This window comes from Castor canadensis, chromosome 14 (genome assembly GCF_047511655.1).
Source record: "Castor canadensis chromosome 14, mCasCan1.hap1v2, whole genome shotgun sequence".
NCBI lineage: Eukaryota > Metazoa > Chordata > Mammalia > Rodentia > Castoridae > Castor > Castor canadensis.
In genome coordinates, this window is record NC_133399.1 from 2,149,223 (window position 1) to 2,164,334 (window position 15,112).

Here is a 15,112-nt window from a genome sequence, read left to right on the forward strand (position 1 = left end):
AAGATCTTTCATTGTGGAGACCTTCCATTCCAACTCCAGATCCAAGGATAATCCTTTTTATGTGGCCCATCCCAGGACCCACAGAAAAGCCTGCTATCTGTCCACAGTGGACAGATGTGGGCTGGAACAGTGGGTATAAAGGATATCCTTCCCCTTTGTATAACAATCCTAAGGGTTGAACTGGCTCCAGGTCACTGGTCAGAATATAATTTCCACCATCCAGAACAATCGACAGTCATTTATCAGACTACAGTCAAAATTACAGCTGTTTTGGACACACCCCTCTCCTTCTTGCAAAGATAAACAGTTCAACCCATTTAGATTCGTCGTAGAAAGCTCTTGGAGTATGACAAGAGAACCATCCATATTTTGTAAATATGGGTTGGGGCAGATGTTTTGGGAATAGATCCTTTAGGTGTCTTTGAGATTTGTCTAGCTTCCAAACCCTCCCAGGGGACACCCAGTTCTATCTCTGCTTCAACATTGCCTCCACAGTTATACAACAATTGAATTCAGGTAACCATAGTAGAAGTCAAGGACCTAAGACTAACTGTGGCTATTGAAATCGAGTACAGGGATACAAATGCTTGAATGGGATTTATTAAATAGTCTGACTGCACATTACTTAAAAATGATTGTTACATTAGTGTTACTGGAAGGCCAGATTCTCAGGTGGTCCTTTTTCTGTTAGGATGATCCTCAGATCCAGATGGAATGTATGGCATGTTGGTGCTATTTCAGGATACCATGGCTTGGGGTAACAAATACTGCTGGATGCTACTACTACTATTCTCAGAGGTCAGAGGTCCTGTAGGTGAGCCCCCAAGGACTGTTGAACTACCTGATGCAGACATCAATTATACCTCATGTCTTCCCAGGCAGGGAGGATGATTGACAAATGTGGAAAACCTGATGGTATGCAGTGAAAGCAGGTCCTTCAATAGTCTCACAAACAAGTCCACACTGTAGGTGGACAGAGCTGTTGTCTGATGGTACTATAGAGGACATTTACTTGAGACTATCCAAGTAACTGGGCAGGCACCTGTGCTTTGGTGCAATTGGAAAACCCTTTCACCCTAGCATTCAGATAGGCAGTTCATGCCACAATGCCTAGGAAAAAGACAGACATAGACATAGATGCTGCAGCCAGCATCAGAGGCTCCTTTGATCCCCATATTTACATTGATGCCATTGGAGTTCCAAGGGGGTTGCAAAATTAATTAAAAGCCAGAAATCAAATTGCTGCAGGATTTGAATCAGTACACTTCTGGTGCTCATCATAAATAAAAATGTCAATTGGATTAATTACATTTATTATAACCAACAAAGGTTTGTTAACTATACCAGGGACACTATCAAAAGAGTAGCAGAACTGTTGGGCCAACTGGTCACATGGCTTGGGAGAACAGGCTAGCATTAGACATGATGTTGGTGCAAAAGGGAGGAGTTTGCATAACAATTGGAGTTTTGTGTTGCATATATATACCAAATAATACAGCCCCCAATGGAACTATTACTAAGGCCCTACAGGGATTAACTACCCTACTCAAGGAACTAGCTGAAATTTCAGGTACAAATGATCCCTTCACTGACTTAATGGAAAAATGGTTTGGGTGAGGAAGGGCTGGATGAGCTCATCTTAACCTCTTTTGTCATAGTGCCCACAGTTTTAATTTCAAGAGGATGTTGCAAAATTCCTTGTGTCTGAGGACTAATGCATTTTGTCTGAAATTGTGATTTCAGGCACTTCATTTTGGAAAAGTTTACAAAATCATATTATAATTGACAATTTTCAGAATCTGTTTAATGCTACCACAAAAATATATTACACATTTTTGGGTAGAATTGGATTTTCCACTCAGGGATTTGCACTTGTAAAGCAGGTGCTGTACTTCTGAAGCCAACCTCCTCCTCACATTTAAGAGATGACTTGGATTTTGTGAATCTTCTCTTTTGGCAGCTCTGTGTGGTTGCACACCTCTTCTTAAAGCAATTGAAATGATTCATTCTGAATGAGAGAATGAAAATTGAATATTATTTACAGAATATATCACATGTGCACTAGTATTGAAAAATTGCAATGAATTTTTGGATAGAAGGAAAAGGTGTTTAGAAATAAAGGTCCCAGAAGAAAGAGAACTGAAAAGAATTAAGTGAAGATACACCAAATCCTTTCTTTTCCTTGGGCACACTGCGGTTTAAAGTTAGGGACTGAAATTTGCTAAGTACATGATCTAACACTTGAGCCATGCCTCCAGTCTGCAAAATCATTATTCACATTTGTTATTATATATAAATGTAAGTACTGGGTGCTTACAGTTGCTGAGAAGAAATGATGGAGAGCAACTGAATATGGTATGGTAGGGAAGACCCTGGAGCATCCCATGATACCTGCATTGACCCTGAACCTGTGTAATGTTATTTGACAGTGTAGTGCAGGCCATTGATGTGCCTGCTGAGGGAGTGCTATGCCAAAGTTCAAATATCAGAATCACAAAAATGTGCATGAAAGACTCAGTTGTGTTGCTACACAACTAAAATCTCAGCCACTGGAGGGGGGATGTTGCACAAAGATTTTCAGTTGGATGCCAGTCAGCGTTATTTAGTGAGATTCTGTCTCAAAAGTATGTTGGGATGTAGCTCACAACTGCACAGCTTTACTAGCAATTATAAGGTCTTGGTCTAAGCCCATAGTAAAACACACACACACACACACACACACACACACACACACACACAGAAAAGAAACAAACTGAATTAACATAAACTGCAAATATACTTTGCAAAGTGAAAGAAGATAACAAATAAAAAAAAGAAAAAAATATATTTGATATCCTAATAGTGAAAACAAAATGGAATACAGGGTAAGCACAATGAAATGGGAATTTAAGCCAGGGAGTAGAGGCTTCCATTTGTAATCTTAGCTATTTTGGAGACAGTGGTAGGATGTCTAAGTTACATAGTACATTATCACCATATTTACCATGTGTCTGCTGGAGAGTTCTCAGGTTTCCCAGCTCCAGGAGCTGTGTGAAATCTTCTGATTGCAGGACCATTGGGAGGTCACCTGGAAGCATCAGAAGAGGGAAATGCTGAGAGAGTGTCTTGGCATATGCTGTGCTGGGTGAAGGGACTGTTGGAACCAGAAGTGTTTTTGACTGGGCCCTGTCTTGTGGGTTCCACAAACTGCACCCTGATCACACTGTTGGGGCCTGAGGTCTTCTGGCACCTCAGGGTGGTGGTAGATTGAGAGTCTTTAACAAGTCCTGTGTCTTTGTGAGGTGACTTCATCCCAGCTCACAGACCTGCTGGGAGTTTCTGCCTGCAAATCCCTATCTGGCTAACTGAGGTGGCTGGGGATACCGCCGGGTACTTATGCAGTTTGTGCTGGGCCAAGGCCCTCATTTGCAGTGTCCCTGTAACTCTTTACTGTGACCTGGCTTCCCTTTTAGTCCTTCAGGTTAAAGGGAAGCATGGGCTAAACTCAATGCTTTGTGTCCTAAAGTCAGTACTTCTTAGTGCACCAATATGACCCTAAATTTCCACAAATTCTGCACATTGTCAGATTCTTTGGAAATGCAGATCCACATGTGGTTGGCTTCTGAGTGGCCAGGACACTTTTTGCCCTTCCTGACTTAACAGGTAATTTCCCACAGGTAGTTTCTAGAATATTTTTCTATAATGATGTGGTGATTAACTTATACTGTCATTTTAGAAGTAGTACTTTAGATGGAAAGGCACAAAAGAAAGGTGATTTGCTCTCAAATAGAGGAAAAAACAGAAGAAGAAAGAGATTGGGTATAGACAGACATGGAGATTGGCAAAGTCAGTTTTCTCCTGTGATCATCTTGGTTTTGTTTGCTTCCTTGTTGTATTTTTGGGGACTGAAAGTTTGAGCTCATAGCTTAGCATTTACAGAGGAGGTGCTCAACTGCTCCAAACACATCTCCAGTCTATTTTATAGAGTTCTTTTGGTGGTAGGGTCCATACATGAAATAAGTAAATTACTTTTTTTGGCAATGTGTTTTTATATTCTGGATGCAAATGATTAGATTGAAACATGAGGTATGAGAAATCCCTGGCCATGTGCTTCATTCCAGTTTCCAGAGTTTGACCATCAGCCCTATATGGACTCCTGTGTCCTAGCCTACCTGAGTCTTCTCCTCCATGATGAATTTTCTCCAATTCTCTGAGTAAATCTGTTGTCCCATTTTCAGGAGGAGTATGCAAGAAGGTCGCAGTGAGTATGATGAGAGGCAGGTACTGGGTACAGAGGTACTGGATACAAGTTCTGCTGAAGTAATTATCTGACAAACGATAATCAATCAAGTCTGATTGGCAAGGGCTGCTGGATTCTTTCATTTTCAACTCACCAGTTTAGCACCTTTTCCCCACTCCACTTCCCATCACTCAAGGGCTTGGGGGTGGGCCCTGTGTGCAGTAGCCAATCAGAGCGGCTGTTCAATCGCCTGCACCTCTCGTCCAATGAGGAGCGACGGTGTTAGGCGATTCACGTTGCCTTCCTCATCATCTCCATATTTGCCACGAGACTGCTGGTGGGACATTGCTCAGGCTACACAGCTCCAGCAGCAGTGTGAAATCTTCTGACCGCAGGACCATAGTGAGGTCACCTGGACGCGTCAGAGCGGGAAATGGTGAGAGGGGGCTGGGCATCTGCAGTGCTGGGTGGAGGGACGGTTGGATCCAGAAGGAGCGGTGGGCTGGGTGTGTTCTGGATCAGGGCAGCAGCCGTGATCGTGTGGTTGGGGCCTTAGGTCTGCAGGAAACTGGAGGGTGGCCCTGAACCGGTAGCCTTGAGCCCCAACCTGTGTCTTTGCGAGGTGACTTAATGCCAGCCCACAGCCCTGCTGGGAGTCTCTATATGCAAATTCCTGTCCCGCAGACTGAGGTGGCTTGGAGTCTCCTGAGTGAATATGGAATTTGTACCGGGACAGAGCGCTCCTGTGCAGTGTCCCTATAAATCCTTACTGGGACCTGGCTTCCTTTTTAGTCCCTCAGGTTCAAGGGAATCCTGGGATAAACTCTATGCCCTGTTCCCTCAGTGTAGTGCTTCTTAGTGCTGCTAATTAGTCCCTAAATTTCCACGAATCCTGCATATTGCCAGATTCTTTGGAAATGCAGATCCACATGTGCACGTGGTTGGCTTCTGAGTGAAGGGGAGACTTTGCCCTTCCTGACTTAACTGTTAATTTTCCACAGATTGTTTATAGAACACGGTTTTATAATGAAATACTGATTAACTTAGACCATGACTTTAAGAGATTTCTGTAGGTGGAAAGCCCCAAAGGAAGGTATGTAGGCATCTCAAGTAAGGCAATTTGCTCTCAAAGAGAGGAGAAGAAATAAATAGGGAGTGGACAGACATGGAGATTGGCAAGAACAGTTTTCTCCTGTGATCATCTTGGTCTTGTTTCCTTGTTACTTGTTTTATTTTGGGGGACCTAATTTAAAATCATAGTTTTGCATTTACAGAGCAGCGTTCAATCCCTTAAACATATCTCTACTCTATTTTGCTCTGTATATTTTGGAGATGCTGTCTCCTAATGTATTTTTCCTAGCTGACCTTGACTGTCATCCTGATCAGTCTCCCAAATACCGAGATTTACAGAAAGGAGCTAGCAGTGCTAGGCTCTTTGTGGTCTTGTTGGGTTTGGAGACCTAAGACAGATGAGTGAGTATCCCATCCCCCATGTAGGCAATATTATTCCTGCATCCTGAACAGATAGAGGCCTGCATTCCTGCATCCTGAGAGGGAGCTGTAAACTGCATTTCTGCATCCTAAAGAAAGATACAGGGTCTGATAGATCTGCCATAGGGCTGATGAGCAAAATGCTCTCAAGATTGTTTCCCCAACCCCGATAAAGGTGCAAACCAAACCAGTTCACCTGAGAAAGGCCGGGAATCCATGGCCAATGAGAAAAACCCACCTAATCCAGAGTTGGAACGTCCATAAAAACCCCAGCCTTCACCTGAGCAGTGAGCTAAGGGCTTTTGGCTTCCCTGCAGTGTGTAGCTGAAGCCTTTCCTTTCTCTCTAATAAATCCTACTTTATATATCAGCTCTGGCTTACCAGTCAGTGTCCTCATGAGGCACTTCCTGGCCTGTGAAGGCAAGGACCCTCAACACTGGCCCACAGCACATCCACAATGGCATATAGCAGTCTTTTTTTTTGACTGCACTGGAATTTGAACTCAGGTACTCACACTTGGTAAGCAAGTGCTTTTACCACTTGAGTGACAACACTGTCCTTTTTTTGTAATGTGTTTTCCTCAAGATACAGTCTCAAGAACTTTTTGCTTGTACTGGCTTTGTCCCCTAAGAAGCTAGGATTACAGGCAGGAACCACAGGACCTGGGTTCTTCATGAACTTATGGTAACATGAATGTGTGATTTGTTAGATGAGTCAGGCTAAGTTTCCTCAAATTCACCTTACAAGTATTTACAAATCCTTTTGAAGATATTTGCAATGATTACTTCATAATCTTTTTTGATGCTAAAAAATGGGCATTTGGGAAGTGTGTGGGGGAATGTCTGAGTTTGCAAAGGAAGTAATGGGAAGAATGTTGGTTCTGTGCTTCTTTTGTAGTGCAGAAATGATTGGAAGTGTGAGTTAATTGCAGATATTTATGAGTGTTATAACTTTACAATATATCATTTCACCACTTTCCTTTGTGTTGAGGTACATGGTTAGACAGAGTGTAATTTGTACCAATAAAGAGAAGACTGGGAGGCCCAGGCTTAGAGAATGACACCTTTATATTTTTTCTGATGGGACAAAAAGTTGGTGCATTTGGAAGGCAATGTGAGTGTGTAGTATAAATTAAAAATTTTAGTCCTTGTGTCAGTTTCTAGCAAAGAGATTCTGAAATCCTTGAAATTTCTGAGGCAATAGGATTGTATTTGGTTGTTTTCCTAAGCCCCATTGAGGGAATGTTTGCATTTATTCTAGTAACTTGTCTCAGGGTAGTAGATCTCTATGACTTAAGAAAGGTGACTAGTGTGACCAGACATAGCAAACATGTTCTAAGGCTTGTTGTCTGTTGACACTGCCCAGAAGTTGGAAGGACTGTGCAACAACTGGACATTGTCAGATTTGAATGGAAGGAAAATTAGTCAGTGTTTGAAATTTGGTTGGTTTTAGTAACACCACATATTTGTTATTATAAGTGATGACAAAGAAATACAGCACAAATAGTAATATTTGAGGTCAGTGGGAGAATGTTGGTAACATTGCCATAGTGTCCATTCTTGGTACTTAATGTCTTGTGTGAGATGAATTCAGGTAAGGCAGTGGAGTTGAGCAAAAGTGAAGCATGGTTCATGAAGGAAAGTACACATTGAATAGACTTCATAGGCAGCAGTTAGGCATAAACCATGTGGATACACTAAGCAAACCTAAAATGGTGGAAGTGATCAAAAGGTTTCTGAAAATAAACATTGCAATTAATACATCTCAGTGTACATTGACAAAGATTAAGATAGCTCAGTAAGGTCACAGGATGTTAGAAGATGACTGAGTATTTCCCTCACCTTAAAGTGGGTGCATGACAACAGTTTCTGGAGTAATAGATCTTTGACAGAGACTCAAGCTCACAAATCATATCCATTGTGGTGAGGTTGACCCATAAGCTTTTGCTCATTTTCATTATGTAAAGTTGCCCTAGTGTTCTACACTGTTAGCAGAATATTCCTTTAGGGTGGAGATTTTAGGATTGGTGCTCTGTAGAGTATGGATAATTTAAATTTTCTAGGGAATTTTGATAATGTATGAATTTACCTGAACTTTTATGGATGTTTTCTTATTTTGTGATTTGCCAGTAGGTCGAATGTTCTAATTTATTACATGTGTCCATTTGGCATTGAACAGCTTCTTTATATGGTGATGCTTGTACCATACTGATGACCTGTGGTGTTGAACATTTTCCTACTTGTTCCTTCATGTTACTCTCACCACCATCTTACCCCTTCCTCTCTGCCTATCACTTTTCTTTTGCTGTTTTTTTGTTCTGTGTAATGGTATTCTTCTATTAATGTGCAGATTGGATGGTTATTTTAAATTCTGCAAAATGATGTGCTGTGCATTTAGCTGGTGTAGTACAATCTTGCTGTAATCCTTTATATAACTATTTACTCATTTTTTACTCAGGCTCTTGTGAATGCTAAGGCAAGCACTACACCACTTCAGCCTGTCTGACAGGTGTGGTCCTTTATTAATTATATTACCACATTTTCTGTTCCCCTTTATGATACCAAGTATGTGTAGAATGTATTGTTAGTAATTTCTGAATAAGAAAAATTCTTTCTGAATAAGATGAATGCATTTCAACTAAAGATATGCTGCCTCATGGACAGGGCAGGCATATTGGTGTGTTCCCTACTATGTTCTTCCCATATAAAACTGCTCCCTCATATAACCCATACATAGCTGTTTTGGGGAATTTTTCCTAATTCAATTTCAATTACTTTACCCAAATGTTTTCCTTAAATTCCAGTAGTGCAGAAGAAAGTAAAGAATTTTCATTCATTTCTTAATTTCCCAACCCTGTTTGTCTCTATGTGATCTAAATTCTTAGTTTACATGTTTTTGTTTCTCTCTGGAGATCTTTCAACAATTTACAAAATTCAGATACTGGTGACACATTCTGTGAATTTTAAAGGGTTTTCTTTCTCTTCTGACTGCATACTTTCAATCACATTAACCTTAATTCTTTGTTCTTGTCCTCTGTTCAGCACCTGTAGTAATGGTTTCCTTGAATTTCTTGTGTATCCGTCTTCATACTTTCTATGCAATCCTTTGATGATTTCTAAGTGTGTTGATATTAACTTCTTTGTACATAGTTTTTCCACTTTGGTGTTTATTCAACATGCTTGCCTACAATCCTTTGATTGTAGACAGTCCCAAGAAAGGCTTTGTGAAATGAGTCCACTGCCTGAGATTTTTCAGCAGTCAGTATTCTCTTTCTGAAAATAGAACTTTGGATCCAGGGCCCAGGCTCCTCAGAGTCCACATTCTTGGTCCAGCTAATTACCCTTCAGTTTCAAATAAAGGAGCATGGTGAAGGCATGGAAAGGAGAATTACTACACAGCTAGGAGATGTGCTGTGGGATGAGTCAGCATAAGCACTGAGCTCATGTTCACCATCTGCAGGGTACAGACATGAGATATAGATTTAAATAGGCAAAGAATTGGGAGCAGAGACCAAACATCTGCATAGTTTAACAGTTACAGTCACAGGTGTGGTCTAGTTATAATTCAGTTGTAGGTTTGGGAGAGGTTCTGGAGTTGTTATTTGGAGCATGGTCCATCCAAGAAGGGTCTATTGTTGGGGGAAGATTTGTTTTCAGGTCATGAAGAAAACATCTATCTTCTCCTTCCTAGATTCCAAGGGGGTTGCAAGGTGACTGCAGAGAATGGCTCAGAGAAAAGACTGATTGAAAATGGAGAGGTGCCATGTTTTTTCCTGCTTTTGGTTAATTCATGGGGCGAGTATGGAGTCCATGCTTTTTAGCAAAAGCAGTCTGAGGAACTGCAATGCTTTTTGACTGACGATCCACATTTCTCTCTCTTCATATTTGTTGTTATTTTTTCCTTGTGTGTGAAGAGAGGACATGATATGATCTTCATGCAACAGTTTTTCCATTTTCCTGTTCCTTCACCATCTTTCTCTCTCTCATGAGGAAAATTTGCACTATCATATTGAACAGGTATTTCATGATTTCTGGTTTATTGTTTATAGTGGTCCTATGGTTTGAACTCAAGGCCCTTTCTCACTTAAGCCACTCCACCAGCTCTGTGATTTCTAAAGTGTTCAAATTTTATCTTTCCCATTTCAGTGTTTACACAGGCATTTGATATCCACAGCTATAGACTTTATGTGGTGCCCACAAGACCTCATTCAGGAAAAAGGATGAATGCTCATGATTCATAGTGTCCTGTATTCTGAAGTTACTCCAGTTTACTTCTTCCATATTTATATTAGGTCTCAGCATCTAAAATATGAAATTGCATGCAGTAGGCTGTATTACTGTCTCCAAAATAATGTTTTTGCAAGCATTAACAGTAACCAAAAACTAGATCTTAATATTTCATGCTCTGTATCTTGAATTTGAGTATATTTGTCTCATTTTCCCCATGACTCTGCCCAACTTATGTTAAAGAAATGCCAGTTCTCCACAAACTGCATATTGTTACTTTATCACAAAAAATCAGCATATTATTTGCTGTTTTTACCACATGAGCATTGCCATGTATTTTGGACTCTCATCCTACAGGATCCCTCTAAGGAATGTAGGAGAAACATGGAAATAATCATAATTATCACATAATTTTTCTCCATTAAGTCTTGCTTTGAGACAGGCTGTTTTCCCATTGCAGACATGGGAAGACCAGGAGAGGGAACAGGCTATATCCAGGTTGATGGAAGTTGTGACCTTTGGCTGGCCTGTTCATTCTTGACCAAGGCACCATACTGTAGGGATTATGGACCCATGCCCTCAGCCTCACTTGAACACAAACTGTAGTGACCAAAGGCAGAATTTTAATTCTATGTCTAATAATGCCTCATGTATTTAACTTTAAATTTTCAGGTTTCAATGTTATGGCATTATGAAAGGCAAAAGGACAGCCTTTTTAAGTTCTGCTATGGATACAATAAGGCATTGGAATTTTTTTGCACCAGGCTTCTTACCTAAAATTAACCCTTCAGGTTTTAATTCATTCTACCTTTTCCATGCTTTCTATCACCAGTTACAATGGAGATGTAATCCATTTTACCACAAGTCTGCCCTTTTCTCAGTCTGTCATACAAATTCTAATTTAAAAAATTTTACTATGAAATATGATGGTGGATTTGTGCATCCACTAATCCTTTGTTAATGCAAGTATATGGGATGCCAACCCTACACACAAGACTGGGCTCCCTAAATTTACTTTAAAGATTTGCCTAATAACAAAGCTACTGTAGCCCAAGGTAAACTATTATTAGAGATTATTGAAAACACCCTCACGTGGTAAATGTAAAGCCTTCAATATCTTTGAGTGTACTCAGAGTTAATGTAATTGTTTTGTGTGCCATTGGGTGAATTATGTGTATGTTTGTTGTATGAGTAACTTGTTAGATAAAAAAAAACCTGATAGCTATGGTAACAGTTAGATCTATTAACAAAAGTATTTAAGTTACTTATAGATAAACAGTTTAAAGTCACCTCTCTTCATGGGTCTGCAGAGTAAAAACAAGGGTAATTGGAAAAACAATTTTATTTAAATTTAAAAATTTTTATAAAATTCATTTAAAAATATGATTACAAAGTCAACAAATCAAAAAGTAAAAAGGATATAAATTGTATTGAGTATGTATTTTGAGGGAAAAGTTTAAAGGAAAAAAGAAAGTAAAGTTGAGTGTAATCTAAGAGTTGCCTAAAAGATTTTACAGGGTCATGTTAAACTAAACTTAATTCTCTATGTCCATAGAGACAAGGCCTTTTTTAATATTATTCTGCCCCAAGTAAGATGTGTAAAATGTGGTTGAAGGGAAAGGTTTTATCAAGGTAAATCCTTGTTTTTTCTGTTGATCTTGTGAAGCTTTTAAACACTACCAAATCAGAGTTCATTTAAATACTTGTTTATGTGAAGGTCTCTTAAATGACCACCCTATACCTGTGTTCTGTGTCTAGACTTTGTCTAAATACTACATAAACATTTGCAAAGTTAAAACTGTCAGTTCATCTAAAAGGACCTTTTATTCAAGTGTGACAACTAAATTTTGGCATATAAATTGGTTAATGAAACTTTTGACAGTTGTGCTGTTTGTAGTCACAAAAACTCTCACATTTAGGCAATCCTGCTCTTTAAAGACTGGCCTATATTTGTAACACTTATTTGGCTGTATATTAGTTATAAAATGTATAAGAAAATAAGGCTATTTGACATCATAGGCATTGTCTCCCTAACTTGGAAGAGATGTAAAGTTAATGATGCTAGACTTTTGCAAGCTTGTGTCCATGTTTTCCTAATTGTAACAAGGAACATTTGGTACAGCTGTTTTAATGCTGTCAGTCACAATAATTTTGCTAAAAATGATGTCTGCAATGGAAATAACTAATTGTTCTCACAATTCCCAAACTACTTTTCAGTACTTTAACGATAGCTCTTCTACGTGTTTTCATTCACATTGTGGGTCCTTCTTTGGAGAACTTGCAATTAAACCCCAAAAAGGACTCTTCCAAATGCCTCTTTTTCAATGGAGTCAGCATTTTACATATTTGCTTTTGTCGACTCTTTGTAAAACTTTTACCTGTTGTCTGTTGACATTCTGCAGCATATTTAAGTTGACAGGATATCATCTGAAGTCCAGACAGATCTAAAATGGATGCCAGGTAAGGCCACTTCTTCTAAACCTCTTTTGTCACTTATGATTTGTCCAAGCTTGTCTTAATTGGCACTGATTCCCACCTGACCTGCCTGATGCTTCCTCTCCATTGTGGGACATCCTAGAAAAGCTCAACAAGGGACTTCATTAACCAGAATGGTTAATTGATGAAATCATCAGAAGAGATTCTTCACAGTTTGGAGAAAAGAGGGGAAAGCTGTCTCAATCCAGATGAAGTCACCTGTGCCAGACCTCACAGATGTTACTAAAGCCAAGAGGTTTTAAAGGTGTGATCTTACACAGGGATAGTGGACATCCAATTTCTTACAGGCACCTCTGATAAATGGTAAACTTGTATTTTTGCTAAGGCCTTCTATTTAAGTAAAGACAAATTATGTTTTTGTAGTCCATGTTCATGGAATTATTTTAACCTACCGGGTCTATTTAACTGGGAGTATTCTGAATTTTACTTACTCTGTATTCTACTTAATAAAGGCATTTCTAGTTTCAGACTTAAATAACAAGTACTTATGGCTTAAATTACTTAGGTGGAATACCCTCCAGATAACCACTCTGGAACCTGTCCCGGAACAGGGGCATAAATGGTGACCAACCATGTCACACCTGTGGTTGGAACCATTTGCTATGCATGCCTTTGTCCCTTGCCCTCAGTTCTTTTGTCTACTTAAACCCACAGCCAGTGTCTGTACCAAATTCCATTGTTTTTCCTTCTCATGCTGATGGCCATTGGCCTGTGTGAATTTAACTGCATGTCTGGATTTATTTCCCAAGGCCTGAATTGCTTAATGCAGGTTGACACCTGAAACATTGTACAAAGAATGCTGTTTTTATGTCAATGCTGCTTTAATTCGACCGTACCATAATCATTCATGATGCCACCATGAGACTTCCAGAATGTGCTACCAATCTCCCACAACAAAACATGGACAGCTGGGGACAGTGGTCCTCCTGGGCTAAGTGGATGCCCTGTGTCCTCCCTCTGCTGGGACCCTTTGTTCATGCCCACTGTGACCTTCCCTTCTTCAAACACTTTCTCACTTTGTTTCCCAGAAGCTCTAGGCTTTTGTCCAAATTAAACCTGTGCTGGCATTAGCGCCATCTCCCTGCATGTCCTTTCCTCACAATTCTTTCATTTCTTCCACATCTCTTTACCAATTTTATACCATTGTCTTTATGTAATATAAGTTCATAGCTTCTATTTTTTCTCCTCATTAGAGAATGCTCGTTAACAACTTACACCAGGTGTCTTTCTATGAGGATGTGTGGGCAATTTCTAGAAATTGGCTAAAGGTGAATTTTTGTTATTCTTTAGGGCCATGTGTAGAGTTTTCAGTAAGCCAACTCTGATGAGGAAGTTTACAGTCCTCATGTGGTGTCCCATACTCAACCTAACAATTAGGATTACATGCTTCAGCCACCACCATCTAGCTCTCACTGTGAGAGTTAATAACATATAAACCTTTTCCAGGAATAATCATCCCCATCTGTACAGACTACAAGAAAAGCTTGAGTTCTCAGCACCCCCAGTCCAATATTCCTATTTGACTCTTCCCACCCTCCTGCTAGAGGGTGCACCTTTGATTTTCTTTCTTTGCATCACATAAACAAACCTGCCCAACTCTCATATCAGAGATACAGCAGGACCACCCTGAGTTCAGTTGCCCACTGCTTCCCAAATAAACCTCTTCCTTATCTTAATTTCTTTTCTTGGTGAATTCTTTTACCAAGGAGTGGCACCAAAAATCTCCAACTCTCCTTATATGCCCTTTATCTTGTGTACATGTGTGACCACATGTGCTGTTTGCTGATGACATTCCTCTATATTCCTGTTAGCAGTTTCTGTTTGCATTTAGTTTAAGCATTTTTTTAAGAAAATAATTTGGCTACCGTTTCTGTCCTATTTGTAGTGTTTGCCTATTAGCCAGAAGGTGTGGTTTGTGTGCATATCTGATTGTGTTTATTCTGAGTTTTTCTGGTTCACAGAACAGGTAAAGCATAACTGAGCTCTCCATCTGCTTGTTCTAGCTTCAATCACCTATAAATGTTTGGTCATGGCACTAGGAAGCCCTAAGGGGAGATGCAATGAGAAACATTGCAAGCCATGGCATCCATAACTCTGAAGACTTACTACTTTCTACAACTTGACTTGCACACATAGTCACTTTCAACTGTTTATCCTACCTCCCCACATCTCAGTGAACTTCCCTTCTGATGCCCCAAGTTGGAAGATATTTTCTCTATCCCTTGTGCATCTGAACACAGATGTTTAATGTTACTGAAATCCTTCACTGTACAGCTTGACCTACCCTCCAGGCCAGCACTCACTATTCCAGCCCCTGACATTGCTGGAGTCACTTAAGGTAAGAACATTGATTTCTAAAATGTTCTCCCACTACTGTACTTCAAATGAATGCCAAGAAGAGCAAAATTTCTCTGAGCCAATTTGTTATGCAGACTGCAGGTGTCCTTAGAGTAAATCTTTTCACAAATTAACACAGTTGTTTTTTTTTTCAAATCTAAGGTTCTTTTTCTTTCCTCTGAGGCCCTACACTATGCCACACACTAAAACTCTCTTTGTCTCTCAGTGTGCATTAGGACATATTTGTGTATTTAAAAAATATTTTTGTCCATTTCCTATGAAACTGTAGTGCCTGTTTTCTGAGGTTCTTTCTTTTATGTTAGTCTGTCTTCTGTCACTGTAC

The 15,112-nt window shown here is 39.8% G+C and overlaps 1 long non-coding RNA gene across 1 annotated transcript; it reads right to left on the reverse strand.

Moving 5' to 3' along the window:
* Positions 1-1,354: 1,354 nt before the first annotated feature.
* On the reverse strand, positions 1,355-4,440 carry LOC141416611 (uncharacterized). Its single transcript, XR_012441244.1, has 3 exons — positions 4,152-4,440; positions 2,984-3,067; positions 1,355-2,008 (listed from the first exon to the last, which is right to left on the reverse strand). It is a non-coding gene; the product is annotated as an uncharacterized lncRNA (long non-coding RNA).
* Positions 4,441-15,112: the final 10,672 nt, after the last annotated feature.